We start from the raw sequence: 21734 nt of genomic DNA, 5'->3' as shown, positions 1-21734 counted from the left end.
GTGGGGGTGACCGAGTGTTCAGCTGGACATAAGGATGTTTAAGTGCTAGTCTCAGAGCCACTGTTCCATTTATCTAACAAGAAAGCAAATAGGTTTGACTTTGGTGTGGTAATGAGACAATGGTTTGCACTAAAAATGTGATAGTTTACATCATAAGACATTATACAGCCAGAGCTAGTAATGTTTAAAAAAATATATGTTTATTGTATTTTTCAGGTGTAGAAAATTCACATATCACTTACAGTACCAACATCTGGGTCGGAGAAGGGAAGTCCGAGATACATTGCTTGTGCTTGATCATAACAATAACCAACACAACATGATTAGGCCCTCGCTCCCCCACATAGATACTTTCCACCATGGAGGAGCAAGAAGGCCAAACAGGCATAACATAAAGCTTATATGCTAGGCATGCAAGAAGGATCAGGAGAAGAAGCAACAGCAACAAACATATTTACATGTCATCATGAACAACGTACAAAAGATAGAAACAAAAGGTACAACAAACAAAACCATGGGTGGGTATATCCAGCCCTACCCCGCCACTCGTGCCGCCCTGTGCCTTGCTCGTTTCTGGATTCCCCATCAGGACTCCCACTTTCTGAGCATCACTGCTATTGGCAGACATTCAGCTCCTACACCACCCTATCACCAGGGCAACATTGTAGATCAAATGGTCGGGTGATGTAATTGTCCCCCCCATTCTAAACCATTCTCCAGTTGGGATGCAGGGGCCTTGACAGGGTGCGGTCATCTACGTTTCTCTCCACCTTCTCCTAGTGATTATCCCATCAGCCCAGGCAGTCCTCCCCTCTCCCCCTTGTGCATAACATTTTATTTACCACCAGCTCAACTACAGCCCATTTACTCATTTCAGCTTGCCACTGGCTCAAAGGGGGAGGTGTGGCTGATTTCCACGCAATGGCGATGCATTGCTTGGCAAGGATCAAGGCCAGGTTCAGAAACTGCAGCAGTCCCTTCTTCTTGGAAATATATCCCATGTTCACTAGACCTCGGACCTGATCCAGTGGGATCAGGAAGCCCGTCATCTCTGCCACGCTCTGAGTCACAGGGGTGTGGAATTTATATAGCCCGACGCTCAGGACATATTGTTTGAGGTCAAGGATAGCACGTTTTCACTGGTATTTTGTCCTTAGGACAAGTAGGCCAAACCCCCTGCAGGACAAACACTTTGGCTCTCAGTTTAAAGGACCACCTGATGGATCACGGGAGGGCATTGTCTGCAGTTAAGGTAATTTTGTGTACGTATGTTAATGATATTTGAACTTGTATTTTTGGTTCATTTCTGCAAAGCCTTTATTATTAGGGTGAGTGTTCCAAGTAATTATTGCAAGCTCGGACTGCACTTCCAGTATAAACATGTGTACACAGGTTTTCAAAGTTTAACAGTATGATGCAATGTATAATGCTCCCAGAATGCTGTCAGATTTTTTTATTTTTATTTATTTATTGAGTAACTTGCAGCAATAATACACAGGGTCCCAAAACAGGGGCCAGCAGTACCATCATAAGTTAACATATAATGATGCAAGCATTTTGTTTCTATGTAAACCATAGTGAGGTGTTCAACCTGATGGGGATATTCACAAACAGATAAAGAAGCTTGGGCAAGATAGACATTTTGATTACCGCAATTCTATCCGCAAGCGACAGAGGCAACCAAGCCCACCGCTACACCTGGTCAGTGATCCGAAAAATAACCCTGCCATAGTTCCTCAAGATGACCTGCTCAGGATCTCTTTGCCCAAGTACCTCACCGGATCCACATCAGCGGTACGTCCAGCTCCACCTCCCGCGTGCCGGCCATCAGCGGGAACACCTTCGATTTTGCCCAATTGATCCCTATACCAGAATATCTTTCAAATTTGACATATTCACGAAGCAATTCCGGCAGGAAACGAGCAGGCTCAAGAATATACAGTAGCATATCATCTGTGTACAGCGAGACCACTAGGGATCTCTGCCGAAAGCATAACGCACCCGCAGCATGCCCATGGGCAGATAACAGGCAAGAGTCTCCAGTGCCAAAGCAAAGAGTATAGGCTACAAGGGGCACCTTTGCCGCGTACCTCTCTCAATGGGGAAAGCCGAGGACACCCAGCCATTAACACGCACCCGAGCAACAGGCTCCGTTTACAGCACCCTGATCCACTGAAGGAAGAACAGGGGTAGGCCCATCCTAGTCAAAACAGTGAACATATAGTCCCACTGAGGAGAATCGAATGCTTTCGCTGCGTCCAGCAGCACTGCCACTGCTTGAAAGTCTGGGTCAAAGTAATGAAGAGTGGCGAACACCATACACAGGTTGTGCTTGGTTGATCTGTCTGGTACAAACCCCGATTGGTCTGGCAGGACAAGGAGATTAACCAGCGCCTGGAGCCTATTAGCAATCATCTTTGCCAAGATTTTGGCATCGATGTTAATAATTGAGAGAGGCCTATAGGAGTCGCACCGGTTTGCAGCCTTATCAGGCTTTAGGAGAGTCACCAACAGGGCTTCTCTAAGAGTGGGCAGGAGGCGCCCCGTATCAAACCCCTCCGCGTAAACCTCTAGGAGCCTGGGGGCTAAATCGTCCACATAGGTCTTGTAAAACTTACTAGGGAGTCCATCAGTGCCTGCAGCGTTGCATGTGGGGAAAGACCTTATTTCAAGTTTTACATCTTCAACATCAAATGGCTGCGTAATATATTCCCTTTGCCCCTGGGACAGCCACCCAAGTTCAATGTCATCAAGATAAGAATGTATGTCCACCGTCTGCACTGTAGGCTGTTGCGCATAGAGTTTGGAATAAAAGCTAAGGACTATCTCACTAATCTCGAGTGTAGTATAGTGCGCAACCCCCTCATCAACCAGCAACTCCGGGATGTATTCCTGACTAGGTGGAGCCGCTAATTTTTGTGCCAGAGATCGGCTTGGTCTGCCTCCCTCCCCATAATATCGCGCTGGACATTATCTGGGTCTATGCACCAGCTCTTGATCCACTGTATCATTATGTTCAGTCACAAGGCTCCAAATGGCTGACAACAGCTTAGGAAGAGGGGTCCTTCTCATAAGCACGCTCCAATACAGAGATTTCAGCAGCTAATTTATGAATTCTCCATCTTAGATCCCTCAATCCACCGGCCTGCACACCCATGCAGACCCCCCTAATGGTCACCTTGAAGGCCTCCCATAACACGCCAGCACTCTCAACGGAGCTCAACGGAGGAGGCCTGCTGTAGACGCCATCTAAAGGGCGATCTCTCACATATAATGCTCCCAGAATGCTGTCTGATTTATTTATTTTTGATGTATTTATTGAGTAACTTGCAGCAATAATACACAGGGTCCCAAAGCAGGGGCCAGCAGTACCATCATAACATATAATGATGCAAGCATTTTTTTCCTATGTAAACCGTAGCATATCCCCAATAACAATACAAGGCCCAGAACAAAGCCGACAGAAGAAAAAAAGAAACCCCCCACATCCAGACAAACATTAAAGTTGCCGCCCCATAGTAAATCGACAGGGGGAAACCCCGAGATGGGGCACCAGACATCCACAAAAAAGACGGATCGTCAACATTCAGTCCATAGACATTGACCAACAGAACACTCATTCCACCCAACTGGCCATGCACCAGTGCCACTCTGCCATGCTTGTCCGTTTCAGCCTGAACGACAGTGAATGGGACCCCCTTCTTAATGAGAATCATCACTCCCCTTGACTAAGGGGAATAAGAGGATGCTATCCTGACACCTCCCAGCGTGCTCCCACAGTTCTTTCCGAGACTTTAGTCTCTTGTAAAAAAGCTATTTGAACTTCCAGACTATCCAAATATACCAATACAGATCAGATTTTTTCTTGGGAGGTGTTCAATCCCTGTACATTCCAGGTTAATAACTGTACCTTACCACTCATTAAACATGTGCCATTGGAGGATAAAGCAAGTACAATAGAACCTACAGTGTGTGCCCACATTAGCGTGATGCCAGTTGGTTTCAACTTTACCGAAGAGAGATAGTGCCCACCATCTCCCCCATTCCCCACCCACTCCATCGTCCCCAACTTGCCAAAGCCATCCCATCTCAATTTAACCCTTCCCCAACAAAGACAACAGTTAGCAATATTCTTTAGGGGTTCTCCCATCTAGGGGGCGTAAGAGTGCTACTAGCCTCCTACATAGTCCGAGGTGGCTGAGCAGGTCTAATACATGGGCCTACAGAGCTGCACTCAACTGCCCTGGCGGGAATCATGAAAATAAACCCCCAAGCTGCCGGGAAATGCAACAAGTCCCACCTGTAAAGCAAAAAACAGACAGATAGCAGACCAGTGGACTATGCACAGAGTGCCCAGGAATAATAGGGTGAAAAGGTGATTGCACAGTAAACCATCCGACCCTCCTACAACATCATCCTGTATAGCATTGGTCTCATGCCGCCTCCACTTCAGTTGCTTGACGTGCTCCAAGGCCGCTTTAGGGTTGGAGAAGATTTTAGAGTCTCCATCAGGGCCCTATCCTAACGAGCGCGGTAAAGCATGGCGTAAGAGACCCCCCTCTAACTGCAGAAACTTTTTAACCGCTCCAGACTCCCTTCCTGCTGCCTGCACAGTGACCGTGAAGTAGGGGAAAAATGCAAGCGAGTTACCCTGGTGGACAATGTTGCCTTTGTCCCTGACCATGCGCAAAACGATGTCACGGTCTCTATGATTTAACAGCCTCGCAATAATAGGGCAGAGAGGTGCGCCATGTACAGGTCTGGCCGCTAGGGATCGATGGGAGCGCTCACCGATTAACATGTTAGACAGATGTTCAGCGCCAAAAATGTCTTTTTATGAGGTTTTCCACGAAAGTCTCCATTTTGCCCACATTTGTGATCTCAGGCAGTTCCGTGATTCTAATGTTATTGCACCGGGACCGCGCCTCTAAGTCTTCATTCTTGGCCTGAACTTTTTCCATGTTGAGCGTTTTCCCGGAGACCTCACTCAGGCCATCCTCTGTCACCGATACCCCATGTGGACATTCTGCTTCTCTAATTGTGACGTTGTGGTTCACTGCCACCATCATGCCCTCGATGGATTGGAGACTACGATGCATTGCCAGGAGCGTCGTCCTCAGTGTAGAGGGAGCATCACTCTGGACGTCAGCTTCCGAGTCTGAGGCTGCCTTCTGCTGAGTTTTCATGGATTTGAGCGCCTCAAACGTGAGGCGAGGTTGGGATTTATCGGTCCTCCCCATGACAGCTGCAACAGAGGCCAGGCCTATGCCACTGTGAGGATATACACAAATGGACGCTTGCAGTGACACCCAAGTCAATCTTGGGACAAATCTAAAGCAGGTGAAAACAGATATCAGCCTATGTGAACACTGGATGTATATGTCTACGGTCGCAGTTCCCCCATGCACCTATCCACAGTGCCCAGGGGGTGGACCCACATTATAGGCCCAAATGTGCTCAAGGCCCACAGGACCCAGGCCGCAAGACCCCTACAGAAACCACCTGCAACGCGTACAGGAGGAGCGCGCCCAGGCAGACACAGGGACACACAGGTCCGCAACACACCGCCAGCAACAAGTCAGTGTTAGCACTGCAGCGATAACTCCCACAAGGGCAGAGGGTCTAGATGCCACCTGGCTCTGTCACAGCACCAGAAACGTACATCCCAAGGCAGCGCCAAAGCAAGAGCCAAGGATCCCCAATCACAGGTCACCAAATGCAGCGTCTCCAAAAGAACCCGGGCCCGAAGTAGGCAGGCAGTGTTGTCCATCCAATAATGAGGGCGCGGACAAGCGCGTGGCAGCGGCAATGCGGGCACAGTTTTGTCAGGTCATGCAGCTGGGCCCCCATGCATGACAGCAGGACTCCTGCGCACTCCTGCTCCCCCGCCAGCTGTACATATGCAGGGGAAGCAGCTCATTCCATGGCAAGACCAGGCCCAGCCACACTCCCGCCCCTGGGCGCACGCCACAGCACGCAGGCCGTGGCCACTGCCCAGGCCCACACCCACCTTCGCCACTATGTGCCTGGTCAGAGCCGCACCCCACTAACCACAGCCAACACCCGGTGCACTGCTGTTTTGTGGGAAACCCTTCGATCCGGCGCCGGGCCCAATGATGGTGCGCCAGGCCACCACACTGTGCCTCTGTCAGTCGGGTGGAGGGTCTGCCCCTCTGTTGTCAGCGCGCAGCCCTCAATCATCCAGCGCCTCTGTTCCCGGGGCCCACCAGGTACCGGCAGCTCCAAAGGTCTGCGCAAGATGCTCCTTCCAGGACAGCAAAGCAGCTGCCTCTGCACTGCGCTGACTTTGTAGCGCCCGCCGGAGAGCCCGATCACCAAGGCTTCAGTACAGCCACGATTTTAGGCGCTCATGGCCAGACTTACATGAGCCCAGGTTCTTGTAGCTGCGGTAGTTCCCAGCACTCCGCACTTCCCTCGACGTGGGCAGAGGGGTATTGCCAACCATGTGGAGAGGTTTCAGGGCTTAGATGTCACGCTGTGAGGCGGATAATGGACGGATGGTGGCTCAGCCGGGCAGAGCAACACTAGTGTGCGGCTATCTTGCTGTGTGCCCTCCAAAGCCCCCAGAATGCTCTCTGATTAGATGAAAATATTAGAAGAAGCTTGAAAGCAAGTTGGATGATTCTTTGCTTGCAAAATAAAATTTTCACAAACAATGCAACTGAGGAAAAAACATTTAGCTAAACTACTGTAACATTTTAGGTACCATTTCTTTGCAGCACCATTTACAAAATGTGTTCATGCATGCTAGTATCTCCCCAAAATAATTCTAATGGAAAATCGGTGTAACCAGTTTTAACAAGATTTTTAGGAATATAAAAATTAAAAAGCATTGGCAAAGTCAGTAGGTCTGAAATTGGTGGTCAGCCTTTTGGTTTTGTCAATGCATGTCTTGTTTTGACATGGTTTTTATAAAACCTTATTGGCATGGGAGCTGCCGGGCCCTCACCATTGCAACAAGCACTGGCAAAAAGCAAAAAAATATTTTGGTCACTAAAAGCACACATTGCCACACTAGTTCCTGGCACTGAACACAACTACTTTGTATGCTAATATGCTCTTTGTGAAAAAGCAGAATGCTGTCACTCATAGTGAAGCCAGCCGGTAGAGAGAGAGAGAGAAAATCTTAAAAAGACAAACGTCTTGGTTAACGCCAGACCTAATTATAGACCCAATTATTCAAGAAATCTCAAAAGTACACCCATGATATATGTCCTTGCACTAATGCAGATTTACAGCTTTCATGAATTCACAAGAATTTACCGAAGTAGGTCAAGAAATCGCAGTCCTAGAAAATATTTGTGAACTGCATTTTAGCACGAGCAAACATGTATGGGTAGGTTTGGTTAAGCAAAAATCTATTGAGCATTTGCAAGTTCACTTTCCCTCCAACCACATTTTTCCCAATCCTGGAAGAAGATTTATGTCTGCCATTGTCAGGAGTAAATTTTCAACCTTTGTCAGTAAGGGAAAAGTTTAGAGAAGAGCTGGTTAAAACCCTTAAAACATGCAAAATAGTACAATTGCACAAAATTGAGTCAAAAGGGTTCAAATTCTGGAACTACTGCTTGCCACTACCTTCAGCCCCATTATGTAGACCTGCGGAAAGGTGGCAAAAGAAGGGAATATTTAAACTCTACTATGGTATGAGCCCTAGTAAAATCAGAGAGGCTATATCAGAGCTCCTCTATAATGAAATTGTTGCCATAATTGGTCACTAAAATACATGGCACAAAAGGGACAAGTGGATTTTGTTACAGGGCATGTGGATTTATGAAGCAACCTGCTCCATGGACAAGTAGATATTTAATTAAATTCCACACCACTGAAGTCACTTGCAGCCAAAAGGGGAATATCACCATACACAACTACACCACGTGAACAACTTTTACCTCATTCGTCCCACACCTAAAGCATTTAGTATCTGCCCCTGGAAACATCCTCCAACTCTGGAGTCAGATATGCGTGGTGAAGGCATTGAAACTGAATACGTCGGAACTGAGCATTTTGTGTCACCTGCCGAACCGAATGAAGGCAACGGGTCCAGACCTTATATTGACTGGCAGCGCGGCCTTCCAGTAGTTCTGCAGTGTCTCAGTTTCTCCAGCGGAGTGCCGCCTCAAGTCAGTGTATAAGAAAATGATAGCTTTGGTATCAACCCCCCATGCAGTGCCGCCTCCAACGGAATCCCAATGATGGTGTCCTTCGATCCGTGCCCGACTTCCCATGCACAAAACCCCTGAGGGCCGAGTAAAGCAGAAACTGCTACCGTCCACAGTCAAGAGTCAGTTCTTCGAAGGCATGCAGCCCCTCGTCAGACATCACGTAACAGAGCTAGGAATGTTAACATGCCAACCTATCAATATTGTCGGAGTTCAACCCAATAATGAAATGCCACTCCAGCTTTACATTAACATGAGTCACTTGAGAGCTAAAAGTGTTGCCTCAGTACCAGCTAGGGCCCTTCTTAATCAGAGAGCCTGGTATGCCCAGGCACATGGACTGTGTGTGCAAGTAGCTGTAAAAGGTCACTTTGATAGATACTCACCTCCTCCATCCCTGATTTATAACTAGCAGCTCAGGCTGCCCTGGGACTGGTGGCAGGGGGAGCCAGGCAGAGAAGGGATCAGGATTGTCACTCCTTGGAGAGGTAAAGAGGATGGGAACAGCACGAAACTGGAGTGCAGGGCAGATTAAGCAAGAGGGAGAGAGTGGAAAAACAAAAGCGAGAGTGGGAGTCTGGAAGAAAGACAGCGGAGAGAAAGACTGAGTGAGGAGGAAGAGGAGAGAGGGGATCCATTGAAACTGAAATTGAATGATTGGTAAAATGATTGGTGAAAATGTTTTTTATATATGGCTCTTTTATTGTAATTAATATTTTCAATATTTTCATACAATAATATGAGTACGATATCTGCCAGTGGTGGGCAATGTGAAAACCCACTGGTGGGCAGCGCTAAAAGCGGATACTAGTGGGCAGACTGAGAAACTGATAACTGTGGGTCGTGTGAGAAGCAGACATTGGTAGACAGTGTGAGTCTCTGGCAATAATCTACAGGGTGAGGATCTGATAATTGATGCATGGATTCAGAGTCTTGCACTATGACTTGTACAGAGTTGAAGAAACACTTGTTGGTGGGCAATGTGAGGGGCTGGCTGCATTGCTGGACCCTGTGTAAAAATAGTACAATTATGGAGAAAGATGTCAATGAAGTAATTGGCTTTTTAGGTCGAGCATGGGCAGTGCATGCGCTTCTGTGAGGCATGCTGTATTCAGGTATGGACTTGAAGCCCCACTCACTTTCCGCCCATATTTTTCATTAACTTATGTCATTGTCCTTTGAAAATGTTGGCTTCTGATTTGTTAATAGGCTTGCTAGTCCTTCCTTAGTACCACCTTGTCTCCATTTGTCACCTCCCATGAGGACTGGTTCTTTTACTTGTGTAGTTACACGTTTTCTTCATAGTGTGTGTGCACTCTTTCCTGAATGATTTTCTCCTATAGTGCAACACAGGCGGTGTGCTGTGCTGCTAACCAGAATCTTACAATATTGAAAAAATAGACTTCGGCAAGCTGCCACAAAGAAAAGAAAATCACAGCTCACCCAGGTCTATTCTTTCAATATTGTAAGCTTTTAATAAGCAGCGCACCAAAGACGGCGTTTTGCGCTGCGTACCAAAATCTTACAATCTAAAAAATATAGACTTCGGCATGCCTCACATTTCTATTTTTCGCCGTGTCTCGCCAAAGTCTATTTTTTCTATATTATAAGCTGTTAGTAAGCAGTGCGCCACAGTCGGCGTGTTGCGCTGCCAACCAAAATCTTACACCGCTGAAAAGAGGAAGGCACTTGTTAGACCTGGCATCATTGGCATGAGTCTCTCCTCCATTTTTTTCTGTTTGCCTCCTCTGTTTACAATGTTTTTGCTGGTAAATGCTTTGGGCACTGTGCCACTGCTGATCAGTGCCACAGTGCAAGTGCTCCCTATGTGAAATTGCTGTATTGATTGAATTCCATGTTTGGCTTATTTGGTTTACTGTCAGTCCCTAGTAGAGTGCACCCGGAGTGCCAGGGCTTGTAAATACAAATGCTGCTAGTGGGCTTGCAGCACGTGTTGTGCCACCCACAAGAGCGGCCTAGTAAAAGTATGTCTGAAGTTCTACCATTGCTAGACCACGTGCAGTCTGGTACTGTCACGCAGACTGCGCAAGTACACCTACTTGCCAGTCCCTAAATCTTCCCTTAACTTCATGTTAGTCACCCCTATGGTAGGCCCACGTGCAGGGTGCATTGTAAGCATAAGGTAGGACAAGCCTGACAAGGTTGGCATGTCCTAATAGTGAATTACAGCCATATTCGTTTTTCACTAGTGTAAGGTAACCTGCTCTCCATCAGTTAGAATGGGCTGCCAGGATTATTAAGGCTATAATCCTAGCGGGCTCGGGGAGCATGGTGCAATGTCGAGTTTGGTATCCCTGAACTCAGGGTTTAATAACGCATCCGTTTGTGTGGATGGTTTTTGGACTCTGTGTTTGAAAATAGCACTTTTAGAACGTAGCTATTTTCTTGTCTAACTGTCTACCGGTCTCTGCTGGTTCTGGTGTGCGTGTGACAGGAGCTGGGTGTCTCCAGAGGTCTGAATGAGTCAGTGTGGGGTGAGTGGGACATTTGCATTGAGAGTAGGGGAAGAGTAGCTCCTGATAGCCTGCCCTGCCTGATACAATGCTGGCTCCGCCCCCCTGCCGGGCGGCTGATGACTCTGTGCCGGTATACAACGTTTACAACGAAACTTTTACAACGCACTACCATTACAACGCAGGCATTACCACGCATACCATTACAACGCATTGCGCTGGGGGGCGCTCTAGGATAGGGAACAAGTTTAATTTTCTATCCAACACCTTCCCTAGTGTCCACGGGGACTGGAGTTGGAATAGAAAATTATACTTACCACTATCCAGCACCTCTAAGCGCTATGCGTTGTAAAGGTTTGCGATGTAAAAACCGCGTTGTAAAGGTATGCGTGGTAAAAGTATGCGTTGTAACGTCATACATCCCTCTGTGCCTGCCTGGGACTTTCCTGGCCCACCTCCTGCCGGGCAACTGATGGCCCTGCCCCTGCCAGTAACAATGCTGGCTCCGCTCCTGCTGGGCGGCTGAAGACTCTGCCCTGCACAGTGAATAGGCCAGGTGCTTCGGCCTGGCAACACCCACAACAAACCCAAGATGGGGGGAAATTCCCCTGCATGGACAAAGGGATCAAAGCCAAAAAGGGGTATAAGAGAAGGGCCCCTGAACCAAGAATTTAGATCACTTCTGACAAGGAAACCTGAACCAAGGACAAGAAGCCTGCTGATCTAAGGACTGCCTACCCCTTCTGCCAGAGTGCTGTTTGTTGGGGGAATCCTGCATTGCTTCTTTATTTTTGCCAAGGAACCAGGAGAGAGGAACTGTGTGTGTACTCTCAATCTTTGCTAAGAAAATCTCCAAGGGCTGGAAGAGTGCCAGTCTCCTGTTGAAGTCACAGGGCTAAAGGACTTCATCTACTTAAAGTGCTGTTTGCTGGAACTTGTGAATCCAGCCCCTCCATAAGAATCCAGCAACCTCGACGCCGACGGACGCCGCCGAATCCAGCTAGACATCGTGAGTAACGGCTCCAGTGTCCCGCTTCCTCGACGCCGGACGCCAGGCCCGATCGACGCCAGCAACAACGCCAGTGAGTAGTGAGTTCGGCTCCAGCTCCAAGTGACCTCGTGTCGGCACCGCTGCTGATCGCATCGACTTCGAGCCCTCTCGACGCCGTGAGCGCTGCTCACTCTTGCAACATCGACATCGACGACGCCGTATCCTGCTTCATCTCGTGAGCGCTGCTCCTGCCTGACTTCGGTCGACGCCGCTGCAGATCGCCCCGACTCCGAGGCCCGATCGACGCCGAAAACGCGACGCCGGACATCTCGACGCCGCTGATCATCGAGTGCTTCACTTTTCCAAGGTACTGTGTTGTTGGGGTCTGTGCGACTCCGGGCTCGACGTAGCACTCCTCGCGGTCGACGCCGAACCTTTGGATTAACTTTGCCTCGACGTCGTGTGACTCCCGTGTGGGTTACATTGTTGCCAAGAACTGTGTTTTAGAGAAGAAGAGTTGCTTTTGATACTAAAGACTTTGTGCTAAGAAGAAACCGTGCTTGAACTATTATTTTTCCTTCCAAGAGTATTTATTAAGACTGTGGTATATTTTGTCGTTATTTGGTCTTGTGCTAAGCCTTATATAAAAATCCTTATTTTTCTAATACTACTATGTCGTGTCCATTTGTAGTGTATTCACTTTATTACTGTATGTGGTCATAAATGCTTAACGCACTGCCTCTGAGATAAGCCTGTCTGCTTTGCCAAGCTACCAAGGGGGTGAGCAGGGGTTATCTAAGTGTGTGATCCCCTTGCCCTGACTAGAAAAGGTGTGTCCCTATTTGTCAGAAGTGTATACCTCTGCCAACTAGAGACAACCGCTTCTAACATTGGTGGGTCAGCGGTGAGGATTTGAACTTTGCATTTATGACCCATGTGCAGTGATTAGTGTGCGCTACATAGTGAAAGCAGACCATAGCGCAGTCACAATCTGTTTGGTTGGATATTCTATTTTTGTTCTCCAAATTTCCTGGAGCTTTATTTTAGAAACTGCCAGTTTTGACCATGAGTAATGCTGGAGGCACTACACCTGTTGTTGTGGAGGAATTTGATAGGAGTAAGATGAACGACTATCCGTTAAAGAAGCTGAAATCCTTTTGCAAGCAGTTGCAAGTTCCTACCACAGGCATTTCAAGGAGGCCAGATTATCTCAAAGCATTGCAGGCCTGGTTAGAGGCCAGAGATTCCTCTGATCCGGTGGTGGTACCGACAGGGGAAGGGGAGGAGGAGGTGCCAGTGAATGGGCCCACATCCCCTCCTGGCAGCAGTGTTTCCTCCAAAGGTCTTTCTCCTGAAGAAATGGAAGAAAGGGCGAAAGAGCGAGCTTACAACATGGAAATGGCAAAACTTAAGATAAATGGGCAGTTGGAGATAGAGAATGCAAGAGGCAGGAGAGAAGCTGATCTGGAGATCAAAAGGATGGAGTTTGAAAGGGAAAAGTTAGCTTTGGAGCATGATACCAAGTTGAGGGAGTTGGAGCTCAAAGCTAAAGAGTTAGAATTGAATCCCTCTGGTGGCAGCATCCCATCTGTGCCTGTAGAAAGTAGGTTTTATTTTCCTAAAGATGTGATCAAAGATTTTCAGAAGAATGAAGATATTGGTCAATGGTTTAAAGCATATGAGTTAGCATTGTTGGCCCACCGGGTCCCTGAGAAGGATTGGGGAGCGGGGTTGTGGGGTCGCTTTGTGAATGAGGGAAGAGATACCCTGTTAGACATGCCTGTTGAGGATAGGATGTCTTATACTCATATGAAAGATGCTTTAATGTTAAGGTATGGCCTAACCCCAGAAAAGTACAGACAGGCCTTTAGAGAATGTAAGAAGTTGCCTGGTACTACGTGGGTTGAATATGTGTCATTTTTTTGCAGAGCCATGGATGGTTGGGTAAAGGGCAGCAAAGTGGAAAGTTATGATGCTCTTTATGATTTGTTTGCTTGGGAGCACTTGTCTAATAACTGTTTTCCAGAGCTGCGCCAGCACCTTATTGATAGCAAGATATCTAACCCTAGAAAACTTGCTGAAGAGGCGGACCGCTGGGTCAGTACCAGGGTCCACAAGGGTCCAGTGGGAGACTCAGCCAAAGGTGGGCAGGGTCCCCAGCAGAAGAGTGGGGGGGACAAGGGTAAACAGAGGGAGTTCCAGAAAGGGCCCCAAAGTAATCCCCAAGGGAACCAAGGGAAGGGTTCCCAGCCTCCCCCAGAGAAGAAATCAGAGGCCCCGACAGGTAAACCTGTTCGTAGGGGCCCAATGACCTGCTTCGCTTGTAAGCAGGTGGGACACCGGTTTTATGATCCCCAGTGTCCCTTGAAGAACTCTAGTGCACCACCATGTGCCGCCCCCCGTCAGTTGGCGAGTGTAGCCCTGGGAGGGGAGGAGATGGTTGCCCATGGTGGGGAGGGTCCCGCAGAGATGTCCCTGGTCTCTCTAGGAGACATGGAATTGGCCCCTCCACCCCCGCTGCCTAGTAACACTAAGAAATATAGGCAGTGGGTGACCATTAATGGCCATAGAGTGGAAGCTCTCAGAGACACCGGAGCGAGTGTGACAGCTGTCAAGTGTCACTTGGTGTCAAGAGAGCAGGTTGTTCCCCACGCATTCTACCCTGTGATAGCTGCTGACAACTCCCAGAGAGAGTGTGAGGTAGCTCAAGTTTCCTTTGAATGGGGGGGAGTTTCAGGTACTCTTCAAGTTGCTGTAAGGCCCGCCATGCCTGTTGATTGTCTCCTGGGCAATGATTTAGAAGACTCCCCTTGGGCTAAGGTGGAGAGGGAGACACATTTGAAAATGTTGGGTGTGCCAGAGTGGGTGTGTGCAACCACTCGATCCATGACAGCAAGTAAGGGTGTTGATGGGGTCCCGGAGCCTGAAAGTATGGCCCAGGACCCAGCTGTGAAGAGAAGAGGCAGGGGGCGCGGGAAACCGTCCCCCGTAGTTCCCGTGGTCCAGGAGGAGGCAGACCTTGAGGGGTATGCCCTGGAACCCACAGCTGAACTGGGAGACCTGCCCGAGCTGACCCACTGGCAGCAGGATGGTGGTCCCTCTAGGGAGGAATTCTGTGCAGAACAGAAAGTGTGCCCTTCTCTTGTGGGTATGAGGCAGCAGGCCTTAGCCCAAACCTCAGGTGATCAGTCAGGGTCACATTTTGTTTACTGGGAGAACGACCTCCTGTATAGCGAGCCTAAGGCTGCTGAGCCTGGGTCAGCCCGTGTGCTGGTGGTACCCCAGCGCTTCAGAGCCTTCCTACTGGTTTGGCTCATGACGTTCCTTTAGCTGGACATCTGGGGCAGGACAAGACCTATGACAGGCTTGTCACCCATTTTTATTGGCCTCAGATGAGAAGGGATACAGATATCCATTGCAAGACCTGTCAAACTTGCCAGGCAAGTGGGAAAAGCGGGTGGAAGCAGAAGGCTCCCCTCCAACCTTTTCCCGTGGTCAGTACCCCCTTTGACCGGGTGGGGATTGACATTGTTGGGCCCCTGGACCCCAAGACAGCCCTGGGCAACAGGTTCATCCTGGTCTTGGTGGACCATGCCACACGGTACCCGGAAGCCATCCCTCTCAGAACGGTGACGGCCCCCGTGGTGGGACGGGCACTGATGGGTGTTTTCTCCAGAATGGGGTTCCCCAGAGAGGTGGTGTCAGACCGGGGCACCAACTTCATTTCCAACTATATGAAGTCTTTGTGGAAGGAGTGTGGGGTAACTTACAAGTTCACCACTCCTTACCACCCTCAAAGTAATGGGTTGGTTGAAAGATTCAACCGTACCCTTAAAGGCATGATTATGGGTCTTGAAGAACCAATGAGGCGTAAATGGGACGTCCTCTTGCCATGCCTGTTGTTTGCTTACCGTGAGGTGCCACAAAAGTCTCTAGGGTTCAGCCCCTTTGAGCTTTTGTATGGTCACCCGGTAAGAGGACCTTTGAGTCTGGTCAAAGAAGGCTGGGAGCAATCTCCCAGGAAACCTCCCCAGGATGTATACAGTTACATGCTGGCCTTTAGGAACCAGACTAGGCGCTTCAGAGATCTTGCTCAGGCAAATCTGGAGGCCAGCCAGGAGGAGATGAAGCGGTGGTACGACCAGAAGGCCACTCTGGTAGAGCTTCAGCCTGGACAGAAAGTTTGGGTTATGTCCCCTGTGGAACCTTGTGCGCTCAAGGACAGGTGGACTGGACCATTTAAGGTTGTGGAGAAAAAGAGCAATGTCACCTACATGGTGGACTTGGAATCTCCCAGGAACCCCTTGCGGGTCCTGCATGTCAACCGTTTGAAACCACACTTAGAAAGGTCCGAAGTGGGCATGCTCCTAGCTACAGATGCTGGAATGGAGGAGGAGAGTGAGCCTCTTCCTGACCTCCTGTCTGCAAAAGAGCAAGATGGGTCAGTGGATGGTGTTGTCCTCTCTGACACACTGACCCCTGAACAGCAGCAGGATTGTCGCCAACTGTTGGGACAATTCCCTGATCTGTTTTCCTTGATTCCTGGTGTCCTCAGTGGTGTGTCCATGATGTGGACACCGGGGACAGCACTCCTGTCAAGCACAAGGCTTACAGAGTGACTGACAAGGTCAGAGCATACATCAAGGAGGAGGTCTCCAAAATGTTTGCCTTAGGGGTGGTTGAGTCCTCTAGCAGTCCTTGGGCCAGCCCCGTGGTCTTGGTCACAAAGGCTGCAGCGCCTGGTGCTTCACCGGAACTTCGGTTCTGTGTGGATTACCGAAGACTCAATTCAGTCACAAAGACTGACGCGCACCCCATCCCCAGAGCTGATGAGCTCATAGATCGGTTAGGGGCTGCCCGGTACCTTAGTACGTTTGACCTAACGTCTGGGTACTGGCAGATCGCCTTGACTGATGGGGCGAAAGAGAGGTCAGCATTCTCCACACCAGATGGGCACTACCAGTTCCGGGTTATGCCCTTTGGGATGAAGAATGCCCCTGCCACCTTCCAGAGGTTGGTCAACCAGGTCTTGGCTGGACTGGAGGATTTCAGTGCCGCCTACCTGGACGACATCGCAGTGTTCAGCGCCAGCTGGGAGGAACACTTGCGCCACCTCCAGGAAGTGTTGTTGGCCCTGCGCAGAGCAGGCCTCACAATCAAAGCCAGTAAGTGCCAGATTGGGCAGGGTTCAGTGGTGTACTTGGGGCACCAAGTAGGGAGCGGCAAGGTGGCCCCCCTGCAACCCAAGATTGATACCATCCTGGCATGGGCACCGCCCACAACCCAGACTCAGGTGAGAGCCTTCTTGGGTCTCACGGGTTACTACAGGAGGTTCGTCAAGGATTATGGTAACATTGTGCACCCCTTGACTTCGCTGACTTCCAGGAAGCAGCCACGACTTGTGATCTGGACTGACGCCTGTCAGACGGCCTTCGACACCCTGAAAACTGCAATGTGCACAGCACCCATACTCCAGGCACCCGACTTTTCTAAAGAATTTGTTGTCCAGACGGACGCTTCAGAGCATGGCGTGGGGGCTGTTCTAGCTCAGGTGAATGAAGAGGGCCGAGACTTACCTGTAGCCTTTATCAGTAGGAGGTTACTTCCCAGGGAACAGAGGTGGAGTGCGATAGAGAGAGAAGCATTTGCTGTGGTCTGGGCGCTGAAGAAGCTAAGACCCTACCTGTTTGGGACTCACTTCCGGGTTCAGACAGACCACAGGCCCCTCAGATGGTTGATGCAGATGAGGGGTGAGAATCCAAAGCTGTTGAGGTGGTCCATTTCCCTACAAGGGATGGACTTCACGGTGGAACACCGCCCTGGCACAGATCACGCCAATGCTGATGGTCTGTCCAGATTTTTCCGCCTTAGTGATGAGGACTCCCTAGGGTAAGGGTAGTTCTCCCCACATTTCAGCTGGAGGGGACACGTGTTAGACCTGGCATCATTGGCATGAGTCTCTCCTCCTTTTTTTTCTGTTTGCCTCCTCTGTTTACGATGTTTTTGCTGGTAAATGCTTTGGGCACTGTGCCACTGCTGATCAGTGCCACAGTGCAAGTGCTCCCTATGTGAAATTGCTGTATTGATTGAATTCCATGTTTGGCTTATTTGGTTTACTGTCAGTCCCTAGTAGAGTGCACCCGGAGTGCCAGGGCTTGTAAATACAAATGCTGCTAGTGGGCTTGCAGCACGTGTTGTGCCACCCACAAGAGCGGCCTAGTAAAAGTATGTCTGAAGGTCTACCATTGCTAGACCACGTGCAGTCTGGTACTGTCACGCAGACTGCGCAAGTACACCTACTTGCCAGTCCCTAAACCTTCCCTTAACTTCATGTTAGTCACCCCTATGGTAGGCCCACGGGCAGGGTGCATTGTAAGCATAAGGTAGGACAAGCCTGACAAGGTTGGCATGTCCTAATAGTGAATTACAGCCATATTCGTTTTTCACTAGTGTAAGGTAACCTGCTCTCCATCAGTTAGAATGGGCTGCCAGGATTATTAAGGCTATAATCCTAGCGGGCTCGGGAGCATGGTGCAATGTCGAGTTTGGTATCCCTGAACTCAGGGTTTAATAACGCATCCGTTTGTGTGGATGGTTTTTGGACTCTGTGTTTGAAAATAGCACTTTTAGAAAGTAGCTATTTTCTTGTCTAACTGTCTAACGGTCTCTGCTGGTTCTGGTGTGCGTGTGACAGGAGCTGGGTGGCTCCAGAGGTCTGAATGAGTCAGTGTGGGGTGAGTGGGACATTTGCATTGAGAGTAGGGGAAGAGTAGCTCCTGATAGCCTGCCCTGCCTGATACAATGCTGGCTCCGCCCCCTGCCGGGCGGCTGATGACTCTGTGCCTGCCTGGGACTTTCCTGGCCCACCTCCTGCCGGGCAACTGATGGCCCTGCCCCTGCCAGTAACAATGCTGGCTCCGCTCCTGCTGGGCGGCTGAAGACTCTGCCCTGCACAGTGAATAGGCCAGGTGCTTCGGCCTGGCAACACCCACAACAAACCCAAGATGGGGGGAAATTCCCCTGCATGGACAAAGGGATCAAAGCCAAAAAGGGGTATAAGAGAAGGGCCCCTGAACCAAGAATTTAGATCACTTCTGACAAGGAAACCTGAACCAAGGACAAGAAGCCTGCTGATCTAAGGACTGCCTACCCCTTCTGCCAGAGTGCTGTTTGTTGGGGGAATCCTGCATTGCTTCTTTATTTTTGCCAAGGAACCAGGAGAGAGGAACTGTGTGTGTACTCTCAATCTTTGCTAAGAAAATCTCCAAGGGCTGGAAGAGTGCCAGTCTCCTGTTGAAGTCACAGGGCTAAAGGACTTCATCTGCTTAAAGTGCTGTTTGCTGGAACTTGTGAATCCAGCCCCTCTGAAAGAATCCAGCAACCTCGACGCCGACGGACGCCGCCGAATCCAGCTCGACATCGTGAGTAGTGGCTCCAGTGTCCCGCTTCCTCGACGCCGGCCGCCGGGCCTGATCGACGCCAGCAACAACGCCAGTGAGTAGTGAGTTCGGCTCCAGCTCCAAGTGACCTCGTGTCGGCACCGCTGCTGATCGCATCGACTTCGAGCCCTCTCGACGCCGTGAGCGCTGCTCACTCTTGCAACATCGACATCGACGACGCCGTATCCTGCTTCATCTCGTGAGCGCTGCTCCTGCCTGACTTCGGTCGACGCCGCTGCAGATCGCCCCGACTCCGAGGCCCGATCGACGCCGAAGACGCGACGCCAGACATCTCGACGCCGCTGATCATCGAGTGCTTCACTTTTCCAAGGTACTGTGTTGTTGGGGTCTGTGCGACTCCGGGCTCGACGTAGCGCTCCTCGCGGTCGACGCCGAACCTTTGGATTAACTTTGCCTCGACGTCGTGTGACTCCCGTGTGGGTTACATTGTTGCCAAGAACTGTGTTTTAGAGAAGAAGAGTTGCTTTTGATACTAAAGACTTTGTGCTAAGAAGAAACCGTGCTTGAACTATTATTTTTCCTTCCAAGAGTATTTATTAAGACTGTGGTATATTTTGTCGTTATTTGGTCTTGTGCTAAGCCGTATATAAAAATCCTTATTTTTCTAATACTACTGTGTCGTGTCCATTTGTAGTGTATTCACTTTATTACTGTATGTGGTCATAAATGCTTAACGCACTGCCTCTGAGATAAGCCTGTCTGCTTTGCCAAGCTACCAAGGGGGTGAGCAGGGGTTATCTAAGTGTGTGATCCCCTTGCTCTGACTAGAAAAGATGTGTCCCTATTTGTCAGAAGTGTATACCTCTGCCAACTAGAGACAACCGCTTCTAACAGCACTGCTCACCAAAGTCTATTCTATCAAATTTGTAAAATTGTAAATTGTAAGCTTTTCGTAAACAGCGCGCCACAGGTGGCGTGCTGCGCTGCTTACCAAAATCTTACAATATTGAAAATATAAACTTTGGCGAGCCAAGCCTTTCTATTAATCGGTGCGGCTCACTGCAGCTGACTCCTCCTCCCCGTTTGTTCCCTGCAACGGGAAGCAATGCAATAGGTCTTGCATTTGAAAGAGTTTAACCTATTGCCATTGTAAATGCCAATGCTTTTTATTTCTCTTATTTAATAACAAACACATAAACACAATGCATTGTCATATACAATGCCAATACCTTAAAATCTCGTAAATGTGAGACCTATTGCATTGCAAATGCTTGTTGAAAGAGAGTTAGCAGGTGATTGTCTTGCATTTGGGAATGAAGAGGAGAATTCCAAACCGTGGGAGCACTATCTTTTATTTTCTTCACTGACTGGATTTCAAGAAAAAGGGAGTCAGAGCTTTTCAGTAGTTGAAATCCTCCAGATATAGACAATTTCTGAGCTAGGTTATTTGGAGTTCTAGAGTAAAGGGTTTTTTAGGGTGAAGAATGCCTACTTCAATGTCATGTAAAAATGTTCAGAATTGAGGATATATGATTATATTTTTATATCCGTTACCAACCTTGCAGCAACATTTGGAGGTGCTTAAAGGGTGAAAGATGGGCCATTAGGTTTAAATGCAAAAGAGAATTCACAAACCCAAGTTCAGGTAATACAAGGAATTAGACCATCTGTTTTTATTGTCCGCAGGTATGTAAAATCTGATGCCGCATAATCCCTTTAATTGATATTGTGACACATTTTCCATTGTGTTGATGTCAGATTGTAAGTTTTGGTTTTGTGGAAGCCGAGTGATTTAGTGTATTCACCTAAGGAGGGTTAGCAGTTTGGCACCTAGATTGAATTAATACAGGGGTGTACAGGGATAAAGCTTCAGGGGAAGAAGAGATTTGGTGGATCTCCATTTTAATGGGGTTCAGCCTGAAATGTCAGGTAGGATTACCTTTTAGCTAATTGGGCTGTAAATTAAACGTCCTTATGGGATGAGATTTTCAGATAAATGTGTGAGTCATACGTAGGATATATTGGGTTGTTTCAATACAGCAGCAGGTGGTTTCATATAGATGTTGAGGAATATGGGTGAAACAATAATGCCTGAGGGACACTTTGATGATGACTTGATGGGTCTGAGACAGTTTGCTAATTTAGTGCCCTGGCAGTAACTTTGTAGATAGAATGAGACCGAAATTAGGAGAACATTAATGATAAGCATTCCTTCTTTCAGTATGTTGATGTGAGTTGTGTAGTTTACCATGTCAAAAACTGCTGAAAGATAAAGTATTTTTGATTAGACCGGTATCTAACATGAGCATGGCATCAGCCACTATTTTTAGAATACCCATCCCTATACTGCATCCTACCCTAAAGCCTGAGTGAAGATCACGTATTGCCCTGTGTTCCCTAAAATATCATATTGGGCTTCAATGCAGAATTCCAAAACTTTCGTCTTGAACCATATAAAACTTGCAAATAAATAAATAAGTTGGTCACCAGGTGGTAATTTTTCAAATCTTCTTGATCCATCTCTCATTTTTTCCATTAGATTAGATTAGATTAAAGTTTATAGAGCGCCTGGTTACTCCACTGGAGTGTCCTCACGCTAAGGCATCTCAGTCCATAACAACAAAGCCTATCCCCCCAATAGAAATCGACCTGGTCGTAAAGTAGAAGGTCTATCCACAACAGCAGA

At 48.6% G+C, this 21734-nt stretch overlaps 1 protein-coding gene across 1 annotated transcript in view; it reads right to left on the bottom strand.

Annotated features, from left to right (window-relative positions):
* Positions 1-21734, bottom strand: part of LOC144822488 (TLC domain-containing protein 1-like) — a 65652-nt gene that overhangs the window by 2274 nt on the left and 41644 nt on the right. The gene's annotated exons all lie outside the window — the stretch shown is intronic.

The sequence above is a fragment of the Lissotriton helveticus genome, chromosome 3_1 (genome assembly GCF_964261635.1).
Source record: "Lissotriton helveticus chromosome 3_1, aLisHel1.1, whole genome shotgun sequence".
NCBI classification, from domain to species: Eukaryota; Metazoa; Chordata; class Amphibia; order Caudata; family Salamandridae; genus Lissotriton; species Lissotriton helveticus.
The sequence above is the reverse complement of the archived record's forward strand: the minus strand, read 5'-3'. Positions and strand labels throughout refer to the sequence as shown.